At 36.1% G+C, this 12,640-nt stretch overlaps 1 protein-coding gene across 3 annotated transcripts in view; it reads right to left on the bottom strand.

Annotated features, from left to right (window-relative positions):
• Positions 1–12,640, bottom strand: part of DCDC1 (doublecortin domain containing 1) — a 393,336-nt gene that overhangs the window by 310,053 nt on the left and 70,643 nt on the right. The window lies entirely within an intron of this gene.

Here is a 12,640-nt window from a genome sequence, read left to right as displayed (position 1 = left end):
GTACCTGGTGCTCAAGTTCGAGTCTGGAAGTTACTAGAGGACAACGAGGGCCACATCTAAGAAACCAAGGCAAAGTCACAGGGAGAAAAGTCCCAAGAAAGGTGTGAAGACTTCTCCTGAGGGGCATCTTTCCTACACAAAAGGGCACTTAACTGGCTGCCTTTGAATATTCCAATCTAGAGAAACTTTATGGCTGATTTTAATAACCACCAGCATTTGGCATCCTTCTTCAGCAAGAGACCTAAAGTTGTATATTTCATAAAATTTAAGAAGTAAAGGTAAATGATAATGAGGCCCAAGCGTTGAACCAAGGCAAATGTGCTTAATTTTAAAGATGATATGGTATCCATACATTTGATCTTAATTCCCCGAAAAGCTCTAGGACAGATTATAAAATGAATGGTTTGTGAACTCTTAGAAAAATAAACAATACTCATTAGGACCCAACATGGGGGTAATTCACATACTAAGCAAATATTTAATGAGCAGAGAGGGAGGCTGTTGGGGAAGTTCCCTTCATAGGGTTTGACATCTCTAACAGCAGCATATAATCATTATTTCTTCCAGTGGGAAGCAGATCCCAATAGACTGTGGCTACTATCTATTGTTTTTAAGCAAAGTACTGCTAAGTCCGTATGTCCCTTCCCAGATAAATGGGTGTAGCTGCAATGAGGTAAGAGAACATAGAATGTCTGCAGACTTCCTGTTTAAGTCCTCTATTTAGAATTCATGATTGCTTTCTTTTGATATTTCTCTTTTAAAATGATAGAGAAACATGTCACTTAGTACTCAAAACAAGACAAAAGAAAGTTAGAAGTGGATGCTGCCCTGGCTCACAATTTCTTTCCTTCAGAAAGTAATAAAACGAATAAGAATGAACACACACACAGGCACACACACGCACACACACAGGCACACACACGCACACACGCGCGCGCGCAGACACACACCCACAGTTGTACCTCTATGGGGCTAAAGTGTAGCTTCAGGCTACACATCCTTCTGAGTTACCTACTGTTAACTAAGAAAGCAATACCATTTACAGAGCCCGAACCGTCTTGGACCATTACAGAATTTCACACTTAGCAGAATAACAGAAGTACCAGCAACACAAGGGTAGTACTAGGCATTCTTAGAACATAGAGGGAGAGGGAAGCATTCTGACTAGACTCACTGTGTCCTGAATTTTCCATTTACATCAAAAGGAATCTAAGTACAACGCTTCCCAAAGAAGGGCATCATCCCCAATTTTTAAACTATTTTATAATACCTCCTCTATGTTGTTTAGCCCTGGGTTAAACATGGGAATAAGAAGACTACAAAATCTCTGTCCTCAAGGATCTTATGGTCTAGAAGACAGATTGACATCACACAAATAACTCCTCAAGCAGTTTCATTAATTATAGTTGTGACAATTACTTTATACGTCGTGCTATTAATCATCAGGGATTCCTATCTTAGATAATAAGGGAGAGAAGTGGGACAGGAGCAAGGCAATGTTGGGAACGCTTCTCAGAAGAAGAGACACTAAAGTAAGACCTTAAGATGAGTAAGTAATAGCCTGCAAGGAGGGTAGGGTGAGAGAGCCCAAGCAGAAGAAACATGGTAAGGCACTGGGGCATAAAGGAGAATCAAGCATTTGAGGAATAGAAACACACAAGCAAAGTGACTTGAGTGCAGAGATGAAGGTGCCAGTAGTACTAAGTGAAGATGGAGAAGTTGGGTAGGGACTAAATCATGACGGCCTTTCAGGCCATGATAAACATTTAATCATTGATTCAATATGACAGATTATGATAACTAAAACCCCTTTTTAAAATAGTGTTACTAGAATGAGGCAATTAGAAGACTTGTTTCTAAGTTGGAGATAGGTGAACTTGTAGGTTCATAACTAAAGGAACAGCCATATCCAGGAAAGATGAATATAATTCTAAAGCAGGGACTCTATTAGTATGCTAAAGACCTCTGTCCCTAATCATGGTCCACTCAACATTTTTATCAACTTGGACAGTGGTAAAGTTGGTATTCATCAAATTTACAAATGAAAAGATGGGAGAAAACTGTTAAGCTGTGGGTGACAGATTAAATATCTGAAAGATCTTGCAAGGTTAACCTACTAAATAAAAACCTATAAATAAAAATTTAGTAGGAATTGATGTGAAAAGTTCTGCTCACACATCTGAAAAAGCAGCAGTACAAGTACAGGATAAGGAATTAGCTTAAAAGCAAATTGTGAGCAAAAACTTGGGGGCTTTAGTTGACCTTAAGTTGAATTTAGGTCAATGATATGATGTATCCAAAGGAAATAATAATGCAATTGTAGGTTATATAATGACCTGGGAAAAAAGAGGAAATGGGACTACTTTACTTATCATTGATTGGCCTGGAAAACTGTGTAAACTGTGTGGTTGCAAAAAGAAGAATACTAAAAAAAACTAAACTGAACAGAGAAGAGTGACCAGGATGGTACGAGGCCAGAGAAATAGTTGGAGAAATATTTAACCTGGAAAAGATTTAAATCACACACGTTCAAATATTTGCAAGGCAGTCATACGCTAGGAATTGATTTGCATTATTTAACTCTGAAAGACAAAATCAAGACCAATGGTAAAAGTTTAAAAGAACAGATTTCAGTTAGCTATTAGATTTTTTTTTAATTAGATAAAAGCTGTCAGAAATGGAACAAAGAGTGGCTGGATGGTCATTCACTGGAGATGATTTAGAAGGGATTCATGACAAAGTGAAATTTTGTTGATGACCAAAGATGCTTCTACCGCTGATATCCAAAGTAAATCAATCAACAGCACTATTCTGAAGCAGATATCAAAAAATATAGTCAGTATCATTTGTTTTACTCTACACTATGTATCAAATAATGCATATGCATCTTCAAGCTTTTTAAGTTCTATGGAATATGGCAAAATACTATTCAGAGTGGGTGATGGGGAGAGGGTATCGCTCAGTGGTAGAGCATGTGCCTAGCATGCATGAGGTCCTGGGTTCAATCCCCAGTACCTTCATTAAATAAATAAATAAATATATACATAAATAAACCTAATTACCTCCCCCCACCAGAAAAAACACTAAGTGGGTGGTGAGTCATCAAGTGACATCAGTGAAAACTACCAACAAAAAGTAGTTAATTGCAGGGGTAATTTGTTGCAAATTCAATAAAGAATTTTTTGACTTTTAATTTATTCATTCATTTGAAAAGTATTTGTCATCACTAACTGTAACAAAGATTATGCTAACAATTATTATTTAAATATTAATTTTTGAGAGTCTGTTATACACTCAGTCCCATTGTAGATATTACAAGATTTTTGGAGGCTTTTTTTAAGTGTAAGAACAAAATCCCTGTTTAGGTAAAGAGATAAGTCCTATACATGAAAGATACTATATAATCAAATGTTATGACATATGGGACAGACATATCTTATCAAAAAGAAGTTATGAAAAAGAGGTATTTGTAAACAAAATAAAGTGGGATTTAAGCAGTATTTTAAAACTTTGCAAACTGACACCTTGACTGAAGCTTTGTAAGAGACCCCAGAGTCAGAAGGTCCAGCAAAGCCATGCCTGAACTCCTGATCCACAAAAATTGTGAAATAATAACACGTTTAGTGCTTTAAGTTGCTAAGTTTTTGGATAATTCATTACACAGCCATTGATAACTACTACAGATTTTGGTTTACAGATCATGTTGTGCATTATATTATCATTCAGAATATTTGCTGCCCTTCCCCAAAGGAAAATTATACTTCCTAACTTACTCATGTCAGGCTTAGCCATGTGACCTGCAAACACCCTTCCCTGTAAAAGGATTACATATACCCATACTGTTGAATTAAGGAGATGGTGTGTGAATTGCTTTGACATATGCTGATGGATGTGCAATCAACCCACAATGACGTATAGAATGTGTGAAAAATACCCTTTTGCTTAAGCCACTGAGAGTTTTGGAATCATTTATTACCACAAAATAATATGATATATATCCTGAGTGATGCAAATTACTGAACTTTGAATAAATGGAGAAGACTAGAAAGGTTAATGAGTGGGCATAAAATAGTATAAGCAAAAGTAAGGACACCTGAGTCAATGCACTGTCTGGGACATTGAAGGTACTGATCTAGCTATGACAGAAGGTGCATGCTGGGGAGCTATGAGATGTGGGTAATTAAGTTGAATGGGCAGGGCAAAACCACTTAATGAAGGTGCTCGAAGGTCAGGATACAGAGTGTGAAGTCCTGATATGTAAAGTTTTGAGCAAAAAATAAATAAATAGAAAGGATATTTTAGGAAGATCACTCTTTGTCAACACAAAGTATTAAGATTTAGGGAGAGAATTTAGTGGTATAATTAGCAAATAAAGATAATGTGATAATATTTATGAAGTATGAATAGCTAACTATATTTTCTATCTATTGCCACAATATAGCTGCAAAATAAACCATCTCAAAACTCAAAGGCATAAAATGATAAGCATTTATTTAGCTCCAGAGTCTACAGATCACTTGGGTGGTTCTGCTGGTTATGGCTGGGCTTGATCACATGTCTTAAAAATCAGCTGGCTGTCAGCTGATCTAAGATTGATCTTGGCTAGACAACTGGGGTGAATTAGTTCTGCTCAATTTGTCTTTTTTTTAAATAAATTTTTGAGATGAAATTCACATAACATAAAATCAACCATTTTAAAGAAAAGAAATTAGAGACATTTAGTACATTCAAATTGTGCAACCACAACCTCTAGCCAGTTCTGAAATATTTCCATCAATTCAAAGTAAAATTCCTAATACATTAAGCAGTTTTCCCCCATCCTCTCCTCCCTCCAGGCCTTGGCAGACACCTGTCTGCATTCTATCTCTATGTTTGTCTATTCTGGATAATTCTTACAAATGGAATCATGCAAAATGGTACCCTTGTTGTCTGGCTTTTTTCATTTAGCATAATGTTTTCAAGGTTCATCTACCTTGTAGCATTATCAGTACTATATTCCTTTTCATGACTGAATAACATTCCACTGTATGTATATACCACAATGTGTTTCTACATTCATATTTTCATGGATATTTTGTTTCCACTTTTTGACTATTATCCATAGTGCTGCTATAAATATGCATACAGGTACATGTTTGATTACATGTTTTTAATTATTTTGTGGTATATATTTAGGAGTAGAATTGCAGGGCCATATGATAATTCTATGTTTACCTTTTGGAAGAATCTCCAGATTGTTTTCCAAAGTGGCTACACCATTGTGTATTCTCAATATCCAAGGGTTCCAATTTCTCCATATCTTCACCAACACTTGTTATTTTCCACTTTGTCTGTATACAGGTAATTTTTATTTTATAGTCATCCCTATTGTGTGTAAACACTTACTCTATTTGCATTTCCCTTATGACTAAGGATGCTGATGTAATTGTTGTCCACTTGTATATACTCTTTGGAGAAATGTCTATTTTATTCCTTTGCCCATTTTTTAAGTTGGATTGTTTGTCTTTTTGTTGACTGTAAGAATACTTTAAGTATTCTAGATGTTTAACCTGTATAGGATACATGACTTGCAGTATTTTTTCACATTCTCTAAGTTGCCTTTTCACATGATTGATAATGCCCTCTGATGTACAAATTTTTAAAAATTTGATGAAGTCCAATTTACCTATTTTTTTTCTTCTGTTGCTCATACGTTTGGTGTCATGTTTAAGAATTCATTGCTAAATCCAAGGTCATAAAGATTTACCTCTATGTCTTCTTGGAAAAGTTTTATGATTTTAGCACTTATATACAGGTTGTTGATCCATTTTGTTTTGTGTTTGTGTGTGTGTGTACAGTGTTAGGTATGGGTCCAAAGTCAGTCTTTTGCATATGGATATCCAGTTGTGCCAGCACCATTTCTTGAAGAGACTACTCATTCCCCATTGCATAGTCTAGGCACCCTTTTGAAAGTCAATTGACCATAGATGTTTATCCCTGCACTCTTAATTCTATTCCATTGGTCTATATGTCTCTTTTATGCCAACACCACACTGTTTTAATTACTATAGCTCTACATATAGTATATTTTGATATTGCTAAGTATCAGTCCCCCATATGCAAGTTGTTTACTAAACGCAACATTAAGGGCACAATTCTTCACAAGACTGCCCTCCCTCTGACTAGCTGCTTACAAATTTCTGGGTTTTCACCACCAACTTAGATTCAATAATTTGCTAGAATATCTCATAAAACTTAGGAAAGTACTATGCTTAGGGGTCTAAGTTGGTCGGAATCCTGAGAAATACATAAGTAGTAATTTGGGGGACCAAACAATACAAAAATATTGAGACTTATGGAGGGGCCTTGACTAGGTGGCTTCATGCTTTGATGATGCTTTAACATGCAAAGGCTATGTAGGTTTTCTGTTTGCTTCCTTTGCTTGCTTTTTAACCTCAGTGATGTCTGACAGCTTATATTGGATCATGTAACTGAATTTGCAGTTTTATATCTGTGTTCTTACTGAAGGGACTATACATGGAGAATAGGGAGGTTGGTCTGAAATTTTTAATAGGCAAGAACTGTGTAGAATTTTGAACTTGATGGGTTATAACAACAAAAAGTAGCTGGGCTTATTTTCCACTAAACTTGGCCTTCAGAAAATGCCAGCCCAGGGTGGGGGTGGGGGTGACGGCATTAGTATACTGAGGTGGACTGTGGAGGTCTTATCACCCCTACCTGGTCATGCCTGCCTTACTGTGCGGGCTGCTGGCACTTAACACTTGAACAATGCAGTGAACGTTACCTGATCCTGCAGGCAAGTCTGACATTGGGATTAGATCATTTTAGGCACCAGAAGGTAGGAAAATAGTTGCTGCTTTTCTATGTTTTGCAACTAAATCTGCAGGTCAGGACTTTTTATAGTGGCAGCTGGGTTCTACACATGCTACAGTGAAGTTCTATCATTAAATTGTTAGTACCAGGTCTAGACAGAAAGCACTAGATCCCATGGCACAGATTCTATTCTCCACTAAGCTATTTTAAACTGCATTCTGGACCAAAAAGGAACCATGGATGAGCTAACCTTAGATTCATGTGGCTTGTCCACAAGCTTCTGAAGTAAACTCCACCAATCCAGATTGGCTCTAAGTTTATCACATAAATTTTGACCATGGTTCTAATTGTCAGAAACCCAAACTATGGCTTTACCTATAGAAAGGTGGTAGATTTACTTTAAAAAGAATGCTCTGTCTTCTTCAATTAAAGTAGAGAACCAACTTGAAAAAAGTATTGCAAATCTAGGAATCAGATTTATTAAAAGAATCAAGAAGCAATAAAGTGGTTTTAAAATATACTTCAATGTTATAATCAGGACAAAGCAGTGTATACATGAAAACAAATCAGACAGGCCTGCTTAGTTAGAGGAGGAAAGAGATTTCCTTGGAATAAAGGTAAATATCTAATCTGAGAACACACATTTGACAGATATAAAAAAAGAAAAACAGATCATGAAGGCCAGGTTTGAGGGTACAGGAACTATATCTAAGTCTACTCTTAAAGAAGTTATTATAAAAGGGGGATATATTTAATTGTTACAAAATCAGAAATAGTGACTGGGGCCCCAGTGAAAGTGAACAGAGGAATCTCAAAGATAAGATCTCAGACCACAAACTCAGAGCAACTCCCAGGGAAGGCAGAATTATGAAGATTGTGAAGAGATGGCATTTATTTAGGTTACAGATAAATTAATAGTAAGAGCAACAGGAGAATCTCTTAAAAGGATGGAACAGTTATACAAAGAGTGCACATAAAATCTGAATGAAATAGAGGGGAATATTGGGAAGATTAACATAAAATACTAAAAAAAAATGTATTTCATGAACTTCAAAAATTTATGGCCTAAGATTAAGAAAAGGCAAAGGCAAGATGAATTACATTGCAGGAGATCCAGGCAAAACAATAATAAATCCAGAGTCCAGCTCTAAATTAGATGTTGAATTGTGGGAAAATACATCCTGGGTAGGATTATTTAACTCAAGGAGGTGAAAATGGATAAGACTGGTTTGAACAAAGGATGCTATTGACAAACTTGAAACTTATTGACTTCATCTCTCTCACTACGAGAGACTCTGCAAGGAAAAAATAGCTAGAGAAAAAAGTCAGAAAAACACAAGCATGGACCAGAAAGCAAAGGGAAAGTAAAAGAAAAGAGTCAATTACCGCAAATTATACAGTCCCAAGTCTGTTACAAAAAGGGACTTTTCTGAAAGAAACAGGAGTATAGCATAGGCAAACCCCAGGCAAATCCTAAATACTGAAGAAAAAGAGGACAGAAACATTGACTCCAGACCAGGAGCATTCAAATACTGAGGAAGGAGGACCAGGTCTTCAGGAGGAAATGGCAGTGGTGTTGGTTCTCTCTGAGGACCTGAGAACATGAGACTCGGAAACATGAACTGCTGCTTCAATTCAGAAATCCACTGGAAGTGACATGGAGCTGAGGGGGAAGCTATGCCTCTGAAGCAGGTTTCTTAGGCTTCTACAGTTCCATGGCCAGAGGTCATTACAGCAGCCACTGGGACCCAGGATTTTTAGCACACTCCTTGGTCTCAGGGCAAGGTGGACACTGTGCCACCAGATAGGGCCCACCCTTGGATCAGCGCAGGGTCCAGAAACATGGAACTCAGAGAGAAAGGAACATTAAGATGTTTGGAATATTTCACAAAGGCAAGTAACAGTAGAGTTATTTTTGTATGTCAAACAAATCTTTATGACAGGCTGCCACCAATGTAAATTTCTAAATGTTACAAGAATGCAACATGCTCAGTACCCTCTTTGAGAATAATAATAATAATAATGATGATGATGATGACGACGACGACCATGTTATATAGTGCTTACAAAGTGTCAGGCACTTGTTCTAATGACTTTACGTAGACTTTACTTAGTCCTTACAACAATCTATTAAGTTAAATCCTATAATCTCTATTTTACAGATTAGGAAACTGACTCTCAGAGAAACTAAATAATCTGTCTGAGGCCGTACAATAAATGGCATAACTGGAATTTAAGTTCGGGCTCCAAAATCAAAGCACTGAACCAACACTTTATTGAAAGGAGACAGTGTACACTCGCCAATTTTTCCCACCCAATATATAAATACATAATGCTATAATTAATGCCTTGATGGGAGGCTGCTTCCTAGTGAGATATGCCACAGGTCACAGACCCTGCTCAAAAGCTTAAATTGACTGGTATCTTGGAAAGATAGACATGAAGAATGTTTTCTCTTCTTTGCTTTCCTTCACTTAGTCTCTGCTATGTTCTTTGGCAACAGTCACATGGGTCATGCCAAACAACAGGGTCCTGGAAATATCATTTTGCCTGGAATGACCACATGAGAAACTGGGGATTGGACTCTATTCTGAATATGCTGGGTGTGGGGCTAATGTTGTGATCATCTTTTGGTTCAGTTGGAAGTAGGAAACATGAGAAAGTTGGGGTAGACCCAATTCAATTTCTGAGGTCCTGAGGGATGACACCCACTGCAGGAGCCCAGATGGTAGCTGCTAAAGAATTCCAGCTCAAACCAGACATCCAGAAGCCATCTAGCTGATACTGGAAAGAATGAAAACTGGGAAGGAGTTCAATTTCTTTGAATTTTAATTTGAGAAGTTTGAACTTTTATTGGATTTTAACTCACAAAGGTAAGATTATTTGATTTTGGAATCACTTCTTTGTGGATTGAAAAAGTTGGAGTTTTAACTTCTTTGGGATTCTATTCTTTGAATTTAATTTATTTACAAAAAATTTGGGCAAAAGTTAGCATGCAAATTTAGGATATGTTATTGGAATTCTGTGATTCAAATATGTTAATTCTGTAATTTGATCTAATTGTATAATTCCTAAGAACTTGTTTAAGAATATATAGCTATTTTGGACAGCTAATTGGGGTAGGAAATAGAATATGAAGTGAATATTTAGTGTTCCATAGCATGGCCTTGGAGCCAATTTGATTAATGTACTATTCTAACTCATTTCAGAAACTTCTAGGTTTCTAGGGTAAATTTCATTGTACCTACTATGATCTAGAAAGAGCCACAAAGAAGCGAGGTTTGCTTACTGGAATAGCAGCCTCATAAGGTCCTAAGAGACTGAGTATGACTCCCCTGGTTCACCACACAGTAATAATTAAGCTAAAGAAGTTAAGAGAACAAAAAGTTGGAAATATTTGGGGGAGTCAGAGTGTTATTAAACAACACCATCAAAATCTGACATTATCTATACGTGTTCTGTCACTATTATGAGCTTCTATAAACATGAATATCTCATATATGATTGGTAAATAGGGGGATGATGTCAGTAAGATATAGAAGTTTGCTTGGTGAGTATGTGCTTTTTCCCAGGCAAAGGAAGCCAACAGAGTAGAGGCAGAATTCTACCCTTTAGCAGGGAAAATAAAACATGTTAGCTTAGTTGTTGAACTGGGCCTCCCTTCCCAGAGAAGTGCACCTCATGCCTGGCATGACTCTTTGTGGGAGTTTTGTTTTCTCCTGTGCCTTCTTTAAAGAAGCCCCACTGGCTCAAACCCAGCTGACTTCCACCTGCATTGTCTCACATTCTGTTGTTTCTGTGCAGCTTTAATATCCTCTGAAGCAGCACTCTTAGATGCCTACTCAGGCTGTTTATATTATCTCCTAAGTTAATAATTATTATTTTAGTTAGTATTCTGGTTTTAAAGGTGCATAGACTTTTAATGGTCTTCCTCAAACCTATTTTTCTCGTAGCCCTGTTATTTTTGAGGGTGTGATTCTGCAGAATGCATTTTTCACACATATCATGCTCTAGCAGAAAATGTACCAGCATGTTGACCAAATATAGGAACTACCTACACAGTGGGTAGTTCTCTTCTACACTAAGAAGAATAGATCAACAGAGGAGCCACAACTAAAGAACTTTTCCACATGTAACAATATAAATTTCTTTGTTAAAATCTTCTATGCTTTAGAAATCTGAAAACACAAGCAATTTGCAAATCCTACGGGTTTTTAAAGGTTTTACTAGACCTAATAAAGTAAAAGTAGTTTAATGGCATGTCAAATGTGCTCATTTCTCACAGTGTAGGAGGAAAACTTGAAAGTATACCTAATTCCAAAAAAGAAGCAACAGATAGCAGAAGTTTCTTTTCTTATTTTGTACATCTGTTACTTTTACTTGTTGATACAATTACACTTCTAATTTGTTCTTAAAAATAAAACATAATTGCTATGATATTAACATTAAACATTATCAAATGACTTTTTTCTGATCTGATACAGAGTGAGCAAGCAAAACAAAGTCATGCATCAAATCAGAATCTTAGCATCTATTTAAATGAAAAGATAACTTTCACATAACACTTGAACTTTCCCAAGTTAAACTTCAGAAGGCTATCAAACATAAAAGTTTAGGGATCTCAATCATCCTATGCACAAAATCATACTAACAAACAAAGAAAAAAGAAATGCAAAAACCTAATGTTAAGTGACTAGGGTGCTGCAGACTGGAAGTTCCTCCAACAGGATTAGCTTCTTTAAGTATTTTAAGTCCAGTGAACTTGTTATGCTTCCACATGTTAGTAGTTGCATAGGCTAATTTCAGCTGGCATAAGCTTTTATAAGTATGCAAAAACACAGGGCAAGGCATGCATTAAAATGTGATAATAGCACACTTCTGGGACACGTGAAGCATGAGGCATGAATCCAAATGCCTCTGGCATCCATGAAGTCTCATGTCTCAGAGTCAGAGCTTTTCTGTTTTGATAAGTAATTCTGTTATACCACACTTGGGAAGGGGGAAAAAAATCAACTTTCTAAATTTAATCTTTCATCTTAACCAGGGTTCCTTATAGTTTCAACTCTAGCAGTTTACTTCAGATACAATTTTTTAATTCCAGGTGAGCTGGAAATAATTCAAAGCTAGATAAGGTCTTAAGAAAATGTGTTATTTATTTATTTATTTATTTATTTATTTATTTATTTATTTATTTATTTATTTATTTCATAGAGTGATTATATAATATAGTTGGTCATAAAGAATATTTAAGCCAGTGTGATAAGGGAAGGGACAAAAATGTAAGAAAGAAAAAATCAACTTTAATAATGTTACTCTCGTCATCCCCCAAAAAGGGACAATAAGGAAGGATTCCGTGTTACTTATGTCTTAGAGGTAAATAATTAATGCTTTTAGATAATGGTTAAGTTTCTACAAGCACTCAGAAATCTTCAAATGAAAATTCCTAATAAAATAAAAAATAATGATCAATCTAATACAATCATTAAAAATAACCAAGAAAAATAGATTTACTTTCTAAGTATGCACACACATAACTAATACTTAGCAAAAAAAAATTTGAGTCATAAACAATAAGTATCAAAATACCACAGTGATTACTCAATAGTATCTTTCAGTATTAATTAAAGATGATGAAGCCAGGAAAGTTTGCTTTTATATAGTACAAGCAAGGATATTAGAAGCCAGTGGGACTATCCAGTATAGATATACCTTAAAATAACTTATAGTTATCTGGACCTAGCCTTGCAGTTAAGTATGCCACTTTAAGATTTTGGCCCTCTTCAGGCATATGAAGGTTTAAACGAAGTGATAGAACCATTCAGTAGCA

This window comes from Camelus bactrianus, chromosome 10, assembly GCF_048773025.1.
Source record: "Camelus bactrianus isolate YW-2024 breed Bactrian camel chromosome 10, ASM4877302v1, whole genome shotgun sequence".
In the NCBI taxonomy this organism is placed as follows: Eukaryota; Metazoa; Chordata; class Mammalia; order Artiodactyla; family Camelidae; genus Camelus; species Camelus bactrianus.
Note: the sequence above shows the minus strand (reverse complement) of the source record. Positions and strands in the feature narration are given on the sequence as shown.